Source organism: Emys orbicularis, chromosome 15 (genome assembly GCF_028017835.1).
Source record: "Emys orbicularis isolate rEmyOrb1 chromosome 15, rEmyOrb1.hap1, whole genome shotgun sequence".
Classification (NCBI taxonomy): Eukaryota; Metazoa; Chordata; order Testudines; family Emydidae; genus Emys; species Emys orbicularis.
In genome coordinates, this window is record NC_088697.1 from 10,012,128 (window position 1) to 10,028,518 (window position 16,391).

General features: G+C 50.0%; 1 pseudogene; it reads left to right on the forward strand.

Annotated features, from left to right (window-relative positions):
• Positions 1-4,696: 4,696 nt before the first annotated feature.
• The window catches only part of LOC135889552 (zinc finger protein 586-like), a 31,637-nt pseudogene continuing 19,942 nt past the window's right edge, over positions 4,697-16,391 (forward strand).

Consider the following 16,391-nt stretch of genomic DNA (forward strand, 5'->3'; position numbering starts at 1 on the left):
ATTGCCACACATTCACATGGCCGGCAGGGAGCCCGGGGTGATGTAGCTCTCACAGGGGAAAGGAGTGGGGCTGGAGTCAGAAGGTCACTGGCTGTGGGGAGGAGCTGGCAGTGGGGTCTGGGAATGGGACTATCAGGCGGTGGGGAGCAGTGGAGGGAGGAAGCTGCTGGGTTGGGCAGGGTGGGGGAGGGGAAGTAGCTGGGACTGAGAAACCTGGGGCTGGGCCATCTCCATGGGGGACGCTTGCTCCTCCCTTCCCCTCCTGGGCCTTTCCATGCCCTGTTGCCAGCCCACCCCAGAGGTATCCCTGTCTCAGGGCTCTCCCAGCCTCTGCCCATTCACCCTCTTCCCAGTTCAGAAATCACTCAGGGGAACCATTTCCCACCTGAACAAGGACAAATCACTGCAGGTAAAAATGGGGGGAAACAGCCGAAACCTGAGATTGGAACTGGCCATTGGCAAAGTGGAGAGAAAATGGGGCACAATCGGGGGAGGAAAACAGGGAACTTCTCAGGGATTTGAGGGGAAAAGGGGGGGGTCACCCTGAATGTTGCTCTCTAGAGAGAAGGGGGGCAGGACGGGAGGGGATCTCAGCCCCCCCCCTTTCTCTCCCCGCTCCTCGGGGGTGACGTGCTCTTCCCCCCCCCGGCCATGTCCGGGCTGCACAGACATTTTCCATCCGCCCCTTTCCCAGGTCTCCCCCCCCCCGCCCGGTAGCCCCCGCCCAGCCCCACGCAGGGACCCCAGTGGGGGCCGGTCCTCCCCCAGGACCCCCCAGTGGGGCCCCAGGGCAGAGCCTGGCCGGGCCGGGGGCGTTGGGCTCCTGCGGGGACAGCAGCTCCGAGCCCCCCGCGGGCACAGCCCCCAGGGAGCAGATCCCGGCGCTGCGAAATGCCGGGTCCCCCCCACGGACACTGGGGCAGAGTCACCGCCCGGCCCGGGGCTCGCTCCGGTACCTGGAGGCGGCTCGTCCTCCTCCCTGTCCAACGTCACTTCCGCTCCCTGCAGAGTCAGGAACTACATCTCCCAGACTGCTCCTGGGGGGGTGATTCCGTCCTCTCCAGCCCAGGTAAGCTGAAATTGCGCATGCTCCGTGCGAGTCCCTGTGCGGGCGGGAGAACAAAGCTGCTGCTGCTGCCGCCGTCTGACCCGGGGGGAGCCCGGCATTAACCCCTCCGTGCCCGGCCGGGGTGGGGGCTTTCTCCAGCTGGGACCCGCCCCCTGGGCAGCCCCGGACCCTGCCCGCACCAACTCCCGGGCCGGAGCCCCCCGGTGAGTGAGAGTCAAAAACTACATCTCCCAGAATGCCCCGGGGGCCTTCTCCAGCTCAGGTACGGGAGGGTTTCAGCAGCTGTTACTGCGCATGCTCGGTGCGAGCCCCAGCTACACATTTCTACACCGGCCGGTGAGTGAGAGACCCGTGGGGGGGCGCTGGGGCCGGGCAGGAAAGTGACTCTCCGGCCCGGGGAACCTGGGAGACGCCTCGGAGCTGCCTCAGCCCCAGCGGAGCTGCAGCAGGATCTGCCCCCGGCCCCGCTGGGATGGATGGGGGGGGGCAGAGACCGGGGCCCGGCGGGGGGGGGTCCCCTGTGGGTGGGGGGAGGGGAGAAGCCGCAGTTGCGGCGGGGGGGGAAGGTCAGTGGGGGGGGGGTTGAACTGTCTCTGTGCAGCCAGGAAATCCCCGGGGGGGAAGTGGCGGGCGGGGGAAGGGGGGAGGGGAGTTAATTTGATCCTGTCCCTGTTTGTGCCACTTGCCTCTCACACCCCGATACAAATTCTCTCTAGTTCTTCCCCTTTTCTCTCTCAGTATCTCACACGTGGCTATAAAATCCGGGGAGATTCCCCCCTTTCCCCTCAAATGATCACCTCTCTCCTCTCCCCCGATTTCCCCCTCTTCTCTCCATAATTCTGATTTCCCACCTTCAATTGTATAGTTTGTGACACGTTTTCTCTGCAAATCTCAAAGGTTGATATAAAATACCCTAAACATTTGCCCCACTTCTCTCTAGTTGTTTATTTCTAATTGAATATGCCCTGAGATTTTCCCCTGTCTCTCTAATGATAAAATACTAAGAAAATCTCAGATTGATACCTTTTCTCAGCTTCTTAAACATGGATATAAAATGTTTGCAAATGGTGCCCATTTCCTCTCTATTCATTTAACAAATATTGATGTGAAACACTCAGATTTTACCTCATATCAACAACTCATATAAAATCCCTCTGATTTTCCACTTTCCTCTCTATTATTTGCAAAAATGGATCCAAAAATCTCTCAGATTTCCAGCCTTTCTCTTACATTTCTATGTTATTATCAAATGTCAATTAAAAATCCTTTCATGTTTGGGGCTGTTCCCCATGTTTCTAAATCCCAGCAATTTCTCCTTCCTTGGAGGGAACCTGTTGCCCTGAGTCATTCTCCATCTTGGCGGTTGCAGGGGGTTAAATTTCCCAGTGATCATATTTCCCCTCTTCTTTGAGAATCATTTCTTCCCCGCTTTAGCGCTGTTAAAATGTTTGCTGATTAAAGCGATCAGCCACATATTTAATACACATCAAAGCCAGAGGCTTACCCCTGCCTGGGGGATCAGTGGTTCCCAGCTAGTAACAGGAGAGTTGGCTGGACCCTTTTCTTTTCTCCAGCTGGCACAGGATGAGGAGGTCACTCTGAGTGCAGCATGGGTCCAGAAGTATCCCAAGCCCCATGACAAATGATCTCTGTGAGGGGTTGATTCCCGCAGTGCTAAGATGTAGCCACCTCTGGGGTGGATCCATGGTGGCCATTATTTGCTAGTGACAGGGCATGGACATTTCTTACCTATTTTGGCCCTCCAGGCCTTCCATTCTCCTGTTCAAGAAGCATCCTCCAGGGCTCCCTCTGCCTGTGTGACTGGCCAGCAGGGGGTGGTGATAACTTTCTATCCACTTCTCAGACACTGTGAGGTAACACTGTTGCTCTGGGGGCAAGGGGTGTCTGTGTGGGGAGATTGCAGCTGGAGCTGAAGGGGCATTGTGGTAGGGGGAGGTGTTTGGGTGACTGGGCAGGGGGTACCCTAGTCAGGTTGGTGGGTTCTGGAGGTTTGGGGGGTGGTTCTGATGTGCGCAGCCCTGAGGCTATGGGTCCTGGAGGTGGGTATCACTGGGGGCCTGTTGGCTGCAGAACAGTGGGGGTAGGTGTCTCTTGGGGAGGCAGGACAGGGGGTTAGAGGGAGCCTGGTGCTGTGCCAGGGGCTGTGTCTGGGCTTTCCCCGCCTGCTCCTGGGATCCTTGCCATGCCCAGTGCACAGAGCTGGGGGGGGGGGGCGGAGCTCTGGCACTAGGTCAGGGGGTCCTGCTGGGTGGAGGAGGGGGTCCCAGACAAACGGCTTGGCAGATCCTGCTGGGGGGGGTCCTAGGCAGGCAGTGAGGGACTGAGTTCCCAGTGGGGGGTTCCCGGGGGGGTGTCCCTGGCTGCTGGGGGCTCTTAGTGGGGGGAACCCTTTGGGATTCCCAACCTAGCAGTCATGGTCTGGTGGGGATTCCCTGGCCGGTGGGGCTTTGAGGGGTATCTGGAGTCCCTGGCCAGGGACTCTGGGGGCTGCGTCCCAGGGAATATCTGGTGGGACCCTGGCTGGGGGGTGTCTGGGGCCCCTGGCTGTGGGCTCTGGGGACTGCTACTAACCATGATCCTTCTCTCTGATCAACTTGTGCCAGAGTCCTGGCTCCAAGCACTGCCCGGCATTCCCCAGTCACATGCCCCGTCACTGTGATAACTTTCTATCCACTTATCAAACACTGTTAGTGCCAGGCTTGGCAGCTGCTGCTCCCCCAGCGGGGGTTCTGTGCTGGGATGTGACCTTAATTAAAGCTTCTTCTCTGCCCGTCCCAGGTGATGACTTTCTCCAGCTGGTACTAGCCCCTTAGGGCAGCCCTTGGCCCTGTTAATACTAAATTCTGAGCCAGACATTCCAGGTAACTGAAAGAAATGAAGGGAAAATGTGGGGGTCTGGCCTTAAAATGACTCTACACAAACAGACCCCCCTCATTTCTCATCCCATTAGCAACTGCAGGAGCAAATCCAGCCATGGGGGAGCAAACTACCCAGGAATTGGACTTTCTTACCAGACAGGCAGGGAGAGAGGACAGGGAAAAAGAGAGAGAAGGAGAAAGAGAGACTGAAAGGGGCTGTGGGAGAGAAGAGTTTTGAGAGAGATTTCCAGATCTCTTATCTGCCCAGACAGATGTATTACTGCACCCTGGACAGAGTCACTTTCCTGTGGAGAAGATGAGAATCAGACAGAGGAAAATCCAGTTCCTGACTCCATATCCCTCCTGCTGGGGTGTGGCTGCTGTGGTGTCAGTGTCTGAGGGAATCCCCCACAGTGAATCCTTTGGTTCTGCTTTTTTCTAGCATTGTGTTCAGAGACTTTGTTATGGGATGGGGGGAGGGAGAAGGGAGGTTAAAAATGTCTCTGTGGGCGCTTAGCCTTGCTGGAGGGGCAGGTCTACACTGTATAAAGAGATCAAGCCTTTTCCCAGCATGGCAAACTCTAGGGTGTCTGTCTGCAGGGAAAGGGCCTGGGGGAATCATGCTGTGAAATTAATTAAAGCCTGTTCTGAAACCTCCACAACTGCCCTTCTCACCCTGCCAGGCTGCAGAATGATGTCCATGTTTCGCTCCAGTTCATCCCGTCCTCTCATTGGACAGGGGAGGGAAATGGCTGCAGAGGAGCCAGTCCAGGTAGGTATTATCAGGGGGTTGCTGGTGGGTTCCTGCTGGAGGGAGAGGGGCAGCAAATACACCGGAGATGGGAAGGTTTGCACAGTCTGGTTTGGAGGTTGGAGTGGGGCAGGAAATGCACAGGGTGGAGAAACGGAGGAGGACAGCATGTGGCAAACCTGCTGGGAGTTGTTTAATAAGTGGCTTAGATTCTAGGAACAGACCCATGAGGTTCAGTGGTGGAAATGACCTAATTTGTTGAACAGAAAATAACCCAGCTACATGGAGCTAGGAAAACTGACCAGACTCGTAGTGCTGAAGCCTGATCTGACTAACCAGTGGCTGCTGTGAGATATGAAAGGGGCACCCAGCAGTCAGGCTTAGGGGAGATTCCCCTCCCTTCATATCCAGATCTTCAGAATGAGGAGGGTGTTGGGCTTCCTACCAGGGAGCTCTCCCTGGACCCTGCTAGGGGCTCCATCTCCTGTATCAGTCTGTGGCTAGTAGGTGTGTGATGGATCCGCTGGGAAAGCGGAGGGGCTGTCTCTTTGTCCCCTCACCCTGGTGTTTCCTGGATGCTCTGAGCAGAGTGGGGGTGGGACTTGGTTGACTGCGATCCACCCAGAGCTTCCATTTGATGGGCTCCTCTCTCTCCCACAAATAGTGGGGCTGTGAGTGGAGCAGCAAGTACTGAGTGTTGGACTCTTGCTCTTTCAGAGGCCAGTGACCTTTGAGGAGGTGGCTGTGTATTTCACCAGGGAAGAATGGGCTCTGCTGGACCCCACTCAGAGAGCCGTCTACTGGGATGTCATGCAGGAGAACTATGAGAATGTGACCTCGCTGGGTAAGAGTTACTGTCCCCTTGGTTCTTGGAAGGGGAAATGAAGAGTTAAGGTTCACGCCAGCCCCACAATGCCACCTCTCCTCTGCCCAGTTTCAGCATCACCCCAATATGCCAGTGACACACACACTGCCAGAGACCCTCCCCCACTGCAGAACACTTTGGGAACAGAGCACAGGAGCAGTATTGCACAGTGTCAAATATCTCCTGTTCGCTCAAGTAAAACTGAGCGTTAGGTGCGGCATAATCAACAGAAGCTTCCTACCCCTGACCTCTCAAACCCTGAGCCTTCTCCACCCAAACCTGAATGTGCTTGGGGTGTAACGAGCAGGCTGCTGGAGTCAGAGCTGCTGGTCTAGGCTTACGTATCACACAGACGCTCCGTGCGTCCTTGAATGCTGGCTGGGGGTATCCAGAGAAGGAAGCTCAGTGGTGGATTTAATGTTAGTGGGGCCCTGTGCTCAGCTTCATTTTTGGGGCCCCTCCTTGGGACCCAGGCAAGAAAAAACATTCTCTCATCTCCCCCCCACCCCCATTTTTCATTCTTTTTTTCCCTTCATCCTCCTCCTGTAAGTAATAGGAAGTAAATGAAAATAAAGTGAGTTACCTTGATTGTTCTTGTAGTCTAACTGATTTTTCCACAGACCACTTGAAAATCGCTGAGGGTCTCGGTGCACCACTTAATGATCTTTCCAAATATTGTTTGTACCGTTAGCTAACTAGTGTAAAGCGCTTTGGATAAGAGCCCTTTATAAAAAAAATGTAAAAAACGTTGGGGTGCAGGGTCTGGCCAGGAGTTAGTGTGGGAGGGGGCTCAAGGCTGGGGCAGGGGGTTGGGGTGTGGAGCGCTTACCTGGGGCAGCTCCTGTTTCATGCGAGCGATGCAGGTGGGGTGTGGGGGGGGTGCAGGAGTCAGGGCTGGGGGGGTGAGGGGCTGGAGGTGTTTGGGGGGAAGGGGTTATGGGCGGTTGCAGGAATCAGGGAGGGCAGGGAACTGGGGTGTGTTTGAAAGGGGTGAAGGAGTAAGGGCTGTGTGTGTGTGAGGGGGTCAGGAGTCAGAGGGGGCTTGGTGTGTGTGAGCGGGTGCAGGAGTCGGGGCTGGGGGTGTGTGGGGGCAGGAGGTATGGGGGGGTTGCGGGAATCAGGGAGGGCAGGGGACTGGGGTGTGTGTGAGAGGGGTTAAGGAGTCATGGCTGGGCGTGTGTGAGGGGGTGCAGGAGTCAGGGAGGGCAGGGTGTTCAGGGTGCAGGAGTCAGGGCTGGGGGTGCAGAGTCTGGGAGGGAGTTAGGGTGCAGGAGCAGGCTGGAGATTGGGGTGCAGGGTCTGGTCAGGTTTTAGGATGCAGGAGGGGGCTCAGGGTTGGGGCCGGAGGTTGGGGCGTGGAGTGCTTACCTGGGGCAGCTCCCATTTGGTGTGAGGGGTGCAGATGGCAATGTGGGAGGGGGTGCAGGAGCTCCCATTTGGTGTTCAGTGTGAGGGTGAGGATGTGGGCAGGGTACAGGAGTCAGGTCTGGGGGCTAGGGGTGTGGGCTGGGGTCGTGGGGGTGCTCCCAGCCCCCTATCCTGAGTGGCTCACAGCAGGGGCTAGGGTTTGGGGGGGGAGGGTATGTGATAGGGGAGTGCTTTGTAAAGCAGTGAGCAAGCGACCAGGGAGCTTTGCGACCAGGGCTGCTAACGGGAATTTCATTAGGGAGTTTGGAAGGGGAGTGGGAAGGGGACGAGGTACTCTTGCCATTCTTTAAAACATTTAAGCTATAATACAAACTTTTTGATTTAAACAAAACCCCTATTGTTAACCTAGGTAGCTGTAAGAGAGAATGCAGACAGAAGCCCAGCAGCAGACTGGGGGCTATCCTGTTTATTGCACTCAATGTAGCATGTATGATTACCTGCCCTGTGGGCGGGCGGCGTATGTGTGCATTTGGTGCAAGGAGCTCCTGGCCCTCAGAGACTGCGTGGAGGCTTTGGAAGCCAGGGTGGCGGAACTGGAGGCGCGAAGGGAGGCAGAGAAGTATGTTGATGAGGCTTTCCGGGACACTGTAGATTTCTCCCCCCTCTGGATAGACAACCCCTGCGCTGTTGAGGAGGATGAAAGGCCCAGGGAAGGAGAGCAGTCAACGGGAGCAAAGGGAAACCTTCCCATAGTTGGGACCCTCCTTCCAGATAGTGTTGGGGTAACCTATTGCACTGAGGTTACCTCACCGGGGCAGTGAACTCCAGTCATTAAGAAAATGGGGTGATGCTCTTAGTAATGGGAGATTCGATCATTAGAAACAAGGATAGCTGGGTTTGTGATGACCGGGAGAAATGTATGGTGACTTGCCTGCCTGGTGCAAAGGTTGCTGATTTCTCGAGGCATCTAGATAGATTTGTGTAGTGCTGGGGAGGAGCCGGTGGTCGTGGTACATGTAGGCACTGATGACATAAGGAAGGGTAGGTGAGACGCGTTTGGCGCGGCAAGCCTGGGAGGGAGGGAGGAGAAGCGGAGCTGCGGCGCGCTCGTGGGGAGGAGGCGTAGCGGAGGTGAGCTAGGGCGGGGGGCCGGGGAGGGCTGCAGCAAGTAACGCGGGCGCAGAGGAACCGCTTGTGGTAACACGAATTCGGAAATAACAAGGTAAAGCAGCCCTGTCCCCCGGAGCGCTGCTTTACCGCTTTATATCTGAATTCACGTTCTATAGGACCGCATTATATCGGGGTAGAGGTGTATCATACTGTAAAATCTCATAACTTTACATACAATGTTGCTACACATTTTAACAGAAGGATATTCAGTAGATTGTCTTTTCAAATGATACCTCACAAGCCATACAGTCATAAATGAAGGGGAGGGGAGGGGAGGGATCTCCTTTTTGTAAACACCCAGCCAGCCAGTTTGCTGTAAAATCCCTGTTGGTGTGAGTTCTCTGCTTGCTTTACCTGTAAAGGGTTAACAAGCCCACAGGTAAAAGAAAAGGAATGGGCACCTGACCAAAAGAGCCAATGGAAAGGCTAGAACTTTTTAAAACGGGAAAGTAACTTTCCCTTTGTCTGTTGTTCTCCGGAGAAGGCGACACGGAGTAGCAATGCTGTGTATGGCTTGAAGCAGGTATGAAAATTCATCTTCCATATGTAGAAGAAATTATTTGGATAGGGAATGTTTAGACAGACACAATCAGGTTTATTTTTTTATTTTGGCTTTTGGATCTCCTCTGTGCTATCCCAGATGCTTTTGTTTGCTTGTAAGCTTAACGCTGAACCCCCAAGAAAGCTATTTTGGGTGCTTACAAAAATTAATTGTTTCTTTTAAGAGCTAGCAAAAGCCTAAGTTCCAGATGTATTGTTTTCCTTTTCAATTTTAATAAAATTTACCTCTTTTAAGAACAGGATTGGATTTTTGGTGTCCGAAGAGGTTTGTGCATGTTTAATTATCTGGTAGCCACAGCTAATTTTCTTTGTTTTCTTTCTCAGCTCTTTTCTGGAGGGGAGGTGAAAGGGCTTGAGGGTGCCCCAGAGGGAGGAATTCTCAAGTGCTCCTGCCTGGGTCCAAGGGTTTGGGGGTTTTTTGCATTTGGGTGGTGGCAGCATTTACCAAACCAAGGTCAGAGAAAAGCTGTAACTTTGGAGGTTTAATACAAGCCTAGAGTGGCACGAATTAATTTTTAGAATCCTTGCAGGCCCCCACTTTCTGCACTCAGTGTGGGGATTCAGCCCTGACACATACTATGTACAAAATTGATCATAATTTTGTAGAAGAGTGAACATAGGGGTACAGACTTGCACAGTGTCTGTCTGTGTGTTCCCAACATATATGTGGGTATTTCAGTCCCTCACAAGCAAGTTGTTCGGCATCTTCAAGGACCTGGGGAGCCGGTCCTGGGAATTCACTGGTTTATTAAGTGTGACACGGTATGGAATTGAGAGACACTTTATTATTATTATTTTATTATGAATACCAATATGATAAAATTGCAATGAATTGTGCTAGATGTGCCATGTAAGGTGTCAATGAAAATGTTATGATTTTCCAAGTATGATGATTTTGTTTCTATCTTTGTATCACCTTTGTATTGTGAGGTATAGATATGTAGGGTATATCTGTATTTCCAGACTTGTGCAGTGTTTCTGGGTGACACCCCCAGACATATTGGCATCAGCGCTGCCTAGTCTGTTCGATGGCCCATCCAGGGTCATCAGCCATACAATGAGCCCATGGAAAGAACTAAGGGGATACACCTATTGAGTCAGCAAGACATGCAGGGATATACCTATGTACTGAGAACTCCAAAGCTTTTCCATGCCATGTGCTGTGAAGCTTGTGTTTGGGACACAGGAAGTAGAAGCCACATGGCTAAAGGAATATACAGGGCAGCTGCATCATCTCCATTTTGTCTTCAATCCCTCTTCCTAACTCTGGATCAACTTCTCTACAAACTGAAGCCTTGAACAAAGAACTGAATAATGTGGATGTGTTCCAGACAGCCTTTCAAGCCAGGAACTCACCAATACTGCTAGGAACCAGATATATAGATTTCTGAATGTATCTGACTGCTTTCCCATTGAACAACTCCCTTTTTCTTTTTCTTTTATAATAAACCTTTAGTTTAGATGCTTTCTTGCTTTCTTATAAACCTTTAGTTTAGATTCTAAAGGATTGGCTGGCATCATAGTATTTTAGGTAAGATCCAAACCTATAGTGACCTGGTAATGTGGCTGACTCTGGGGTCAGAAGAACACTGTTTATGTGAGCAGAATTTTTAAATAACCTCTCACTGTACTGGACCTAGGTGCTGATTGGGAGTCAGAGAAGTGCAATGCAATAAAGGGGGCTGTGATTTCTTTTTTCAGTTTCTCGCTAACCAGTATGGGTGATCAGAAGCAGTTTGTGACTGGTTGGTGAATTTAACTTCAGTGTTAACCACCAGTTCTGGGAGCATCTGATCTTGGCATTTTCAGTATGGACTGGCCCAGGCACACCAGCTCACACTAAGCACTGAAGTTAAATTAATAGAATGTTTTTTATGACACAGTCGTATGAAATCAACTGAACTCCTTTGTTTTCTTTCATCTGAGCAGGGTTTCCAGTTTCCCAACCTGATGTGACCTCCCAGCTGGAACAAGGGGAAGAGTCATGGGTCCCAGACCTGCAGGGTTCAGAGGAAAGACAGACCCTGAGAGCTCCCTTCACAGGTGAGGAAACATTAAACCAACTCAGAATCTGAAAGTGCCTGAAGGAAACATCTGGGATGCCCTACAAAGCCCTTGGGAGGTCTCTCAGTTCATTATTGTCCCTAGCAAGGATCGCATCCTCAGGGTAAATATAGCTCATAGCTTCCTGTAGATCCTAGCAGACGCCAGGCAGTAGCTTCCTCCTTCCCCCTGCGAATTTGGATGGGATGTGAAGGACAAAATGATCCCCTCCTCTCTCCTATTTGGCGGGAGAGTTTGGAGGAGTTCAGTTCCTGTTTTTATTTGACCTCTCTCAAGCACTTGTTTTCGTTTGGTCTTCCCCTTTCCAGCTCTGTTTGAGGTTTCTGTCTCTATCACAGCAGGTGACGCAATGGTATGTGAGAAAGAGGAGCAGAATTCTCAGCAGGAAAATGTTGAGCAAGTGGATAAACACAGAGCATTATCGCAAAGATCAAAAAGGAATGTGTCCAGGAGTTATGAGAAGGAAAAATCCTGTGAGATTCAGCACAGACCAGAAAGAGAGCAGGGAAACCAGCCAGGAGAGAAAATGGGTAAATTTATTTCCTGTCGGGGAACTCAGAAGAGTGTCAAGAAAACCACAACACAGCAGGAAATCCTCATGGGAAAGAGGAAAAATACATGCAGTGAGTGTGGAAAATGCTTCACTCAAAGATCAGGCCTTTTTCACCATTGGAGAATCCACACAGGGGAGAGGCCCTTTGAATGCAGTGAGTGTGGGAAAACCTTCACTTACAAATCAAACCTTGTTCATCATGAGAGAATCCACACAGGCGAGAGGCCCTATGAATGCCATGAGTGTGGGAAAAGCTTCACTCAAAGATCAGGCCTTTTTCACCATCGGAGAATCCACACAGGCGAGAGGCCCTATGAATGCCATGAGTGTGGGAAAAGCTTCACTCAAAGATCAGGCCTTTTTCACCATCGGAGAATCCACACAGGGGAGAGGCCCTACGAATGCAATGAGTGTGGGAAAAGCTTCCCTCACAGGTCAGTCCTTTCTAAACATCAGATAATCCACCCAGGGATGAGGCCCTATGAATGCCATGAGTGTGGGAAAAGCTTCACTGAAAGATCAGTCCTTTCTCAACATCAGAGAATCCACACAGGGGAGAGGCCCTATGAATGCCGTGAGTGTGGGAAAAGATTCCTTACCAGCTCGGCCCTTTCTGAACATCAGAGAATCCACACAGGGGAGAGGCCCTTTGAATGCAGTGAGTGTGGGAAAACCTTCACTTACAAATCAAACCTTGTTCATCATGAGAGAATCCACACAGGAGAGAGGCCCTATGAATGCCATGAGTGTGGGAAAAGCTTCACTAGCAGCTCAGCCCTTTCTAAACATCAGAGAATTCACACAGGGGAGAGGCCTTATGAATGCCGTGAGTGTGGGAAAAGCTTCACTCACAGCTCTCACCTTACTGGGCATCAGAGAATCCACACAGGAGAGAGGCCCTATGAATGCACTGAGTGTGGGAAAACCTTCAAGCACAGCTCACACCTTCTTACCCATCTCAGAATCCACACAGGAGAGAGGCCCTATAAATGCAGTGATTGTGGGAAAAACTTCATGCGCAGCCAGCAGCTTATTAGCCATCAGAGAATGCACACAGGTATGAGACCCTATGGAAGCAGTGAGTGTGGGGAAAACCTTGTCTTGCCACTGAGCCCATGTTAGCCATCAGAGAATCTGGAAGGGAGATCAACACCATAAAAACCTCTAGAGCTATCAATACTTTTTCTTTAATACTTTTCCTGATTCCCACATAGTAACTTTTAAAAGCTGTTTGAACTGTTTGCAGCACCAATATCCCTCAGCTTGTCCAGATGAGTGGCCCATTTTTGCCTTTTGCAGTTTGACCTCTTTGAGGTGGGCCCATTTGTCCTTTCTATCAACTCCATTGTCCCATGAGTAATTCGAGTGTGCCCTTCCCATAAGAAACAAGGGAGCATCACATTTATACCATTCCTCCTATTGCAAAGTTATTGTTAGAGTCACCAATGATACAGATTGTATCATTGCCAATTGTTCTCACGTTGCTCTGGGTTGTGCTGAAGAGCTGTTATAATGGGAACTTTTCAAATTATATTTAAATGAAGAGGAGCAGGGGCAAGAAAAAAGTGTCATTTCAGCCTCTGTGATGCTGGAAGGAGATGTAAAAAGCAACAGAGTCCTGTTGGCAGGCTGATGTAGCGCTATCTACACAGGGGATTAGAGCTGTGTAACTATGTTGCTCAGTTGTGTCAATTTTTCACACCCCTGAGCAATATAGTTATACCGATAAATGTCTTTAGTGTACACCAGACAGTTTTCTCTTGTGTCTTATGCATTTACATCACTTCTCCCTTACCTCCTCCTACTTTGAAAGATTTAAAGTGTGAAAAGAGAGGTATTTTTCCTCATGATGCTAACATTCCCACATAGGAGATGCCTTCCACCAACACACATGGCAGAAGAACCAGAGATATATGAACTCACAGAAGTGTTGGGACAAGCCATAATTTGAGCCAAGGTTCAGTTGTTGGCAATGGAGATTAAAAGAAAACTAACATATATGACAAGAATTTGTGATCTTTGAATATATTAGGCTAGGTCTACACTACAGCGGGGGGTCGACCTAAGATACGCAACTTCAGCTATGTGAATAGCGTAGCTGAAGTGGCGTATTTTAGGTCGACTTACCTGGCTGTGAGGACGGCGGCAAGTCGACTGCTGCCGCGCCGCCGTCGACTCCGCTGCCGCCTCTTGCCGCGGTGGATTTCCGGAGTCGACGGCAGAGCGATCAGGGATCGATTTTATCACGTCTTCACTAGACGCGATAAGTCGATCCCTGATAGACCGATTGCTACCCGCCGATCCGGCGGGTAGTGAAGACGTGCCCTTAGTTACTAGTGAAAATGAAATAATAGGTGATGTTATTGGTTAAAGAGTAAGAGACTAATTGTTTGATGATCTGAATTATTTTGGAAAACTGAAAGTTGTCTTGTTTTTCTTTTGTTATTCATACAGGAAATGATGGCTAATCTTCAAAAGTTAATTTGATTTAATTTACCCCCTGTAGTGTAAGGAGTTTTGGTAGAAAACCTCACTCCAAAGGTTGGGGTGGGAGAATAGGTGTTAGAAAGAGTGTATAAGAGAATATTGGGCCTGTATAGATTTTATTTTTTTGTATTTCAAATAGAACATATTTTGCTTAGCTTCAAAGTCAATTTCTATTAAAAGGAAAACTACTCGAGGAGACAAGTTGAATAACTTTTTACCCACTTACACCGTAAGGGTGACTGACTTCCCCACTGCTCTAATTTGCAAAGGAAAGGCATGACATCTGTCATAGGATGTGTCCAGCAGGTAGGAGAGCTGCAATTGTCAACCATCAATACCAAGGAAAAGGCTGAAGTCCATTGCATTTCATATCAAAAAGCCATCTAAAGGCTGGTCTACACTGAAAAGCTATGTTGACATAGCCACATCTCTCAGGGGTGTGAGAAATCTACTCCACTGAGAGAAGTAGTTAATGTGACCTAAGCCCCAGTGTGGACACTAAGTTCTCAGAAGAATACTTCCAGTGTTTGAAGGGTAGACATAGCCTTAGACAGATTGATCCTCTATGCGAAGCAAGTCATGACATCAATTCCAATTTTGACCCATCTCCCTGTATGTGAGAGAGCTGCTAGTATGGAGGGCTGAGCAGCTATCCGATTGCCTGGTTCAACTGAGGGAAAAGCTCTTAGTACCCATCAGTCCAAAGAGTGAGAAAAATGTTGAGTTCCAACTGTTGTCATTTTAGTATTTTATTGTTCCTTTCTCTGTTTTTTGTGATGGCCTTTCTATTGTATCAGGGTGTGACTGTATAGCTCAGTGCATCTGTGATAAAAGCTCTTTGGTGCCAATTGGCAAAGAGGTCAAAGTAATTCACAAGAAACTCCTGTCTCAAACCTGACAAACTCATCACACCTAATGCACTGATTTTTATGATATTTATCCAGGAAGCATAGCAGTGAGATCTCTAGGCGTAACAATAATTTACAAGCTTTCAGTAATCACTGCAAGAGGTGTGTATGAGTCATATTGAAGGAGTAATGTAAGTATATGGAAAATTATGTCCATATGGTATTGTCATGAAAGTGAGTCACCCCAATCATAGGTCTTGTTGGGGATGGCCCATTCAAGTGGGAGGGAATTGTCACCCATTCCTTGCTAGCCAGTTATGTGATGTATTGCTGCATTGTCAACCTTTGCACCAGCCCAGAAAAGCCAATAGAAAACTATCAGACAAATTATAGACATCGAAACCCTGTGGAAGTGTAAATGACAATGAGGAAATGGTCCTTTCTGTGAATATACACAAAAGACTGATTCAGTTCATAACAGGGTGGAGAGAAACACTCTGGGTCCACTCACCAAGGAGATCACTAATGACCAGTCGTGCTTCAAGAAAGGAAGGGGCATGGCTCCTAGGGACTAGCAATCACTACAATAGACTGTCACCTCACACTTCAATCTACTTAGATAGGAAAGGTAACTATTAAAAAGTTTAGGTTGCATTTTGTGATTTTTGTTTTGTTTGTAACTGTTTGTTTCCATCACTCACATTTGTTTCTGTTTAAATCTATCCTTTGTTAAATAAATTTCCCTTTGTTCGATAACTGTATTCAAGTGCTGTGTGTGATACAGGAGCAGTGGTCTACAGTAAAACTGGTAACCTGGGATATACCATTGCTTCGGGCAGAGAGGATCTGGGATTGTTCTGAGCCCTGGTCTACCTTAGGGGAGGGGATAGATCTAAGTTACGCAACTTCAGCTACATGAATAACGTAGCTGAAGTCGATGTACTTAGATTGACTTACCGTGGTGTCTTCATTGCGGTGAGTCGACTGCTGCAGCTCCCCCGTAGACTCTGCCTGCGCCTCTCGCCGAGCTGGTGTACAGCAGTCAACAGGAGAGCGCTCCGGGATCGATTTATTGCATCTACACTAGACGCGATAGATCGACCCCCGCGGGATTGATTGCTGCCCGCCGATTCGGCAGGTAGTATAGACATACCCCGAGTATCTGGTGGTCGGAGCTGGACCGCGGAGGGGGACACATTGAAGGAACTCAGGGGTTAGGGTGCCTCTATTGTCAACTGTGAGGGCTGCTGTAGCTCAGAGGAGGGTGCTTGAGTACCTGACAGGCTGGTGAGTTTGGTAGCTAACATCCAGCTGCCAAATGCAAAAGTCCCTTTTACTAGTGGCAGGTGGCAACAAGGAGACTCGCAGCCCTCAGCACCCTGAGAAGGGGCACAATGTGCATCTATGTTGATCCACCTGTCAAATCCACACAGGGAAAGCACCGTATAGCATAGCTCCCTGAATCAAAATAGCCCTAAAACTCTGCCCTATGAAATCATGGAACATGTGCTCTTCCCTCTGTGAAAGCATGTAAAGAATCCAAGTGCTGGAGAGTAGGGATTGGGTCCAAAGTGACCTAGACAAATTGGAGGATTGGGCCAAAAGAAATCTGAGGAGGTTCAATAAGGACAAGTGCAGAGTCCTGCACTTGGGACGGAAGAATCCCATGCACTGCTACAGGCTGGGGACCGACTGCCTAAGCGGCAGTTCTGCAGAAAAAGACCTGGGGATTACAGTGGATGCGAAGCTGGATATGAGTCAATAATGTGCCATTGT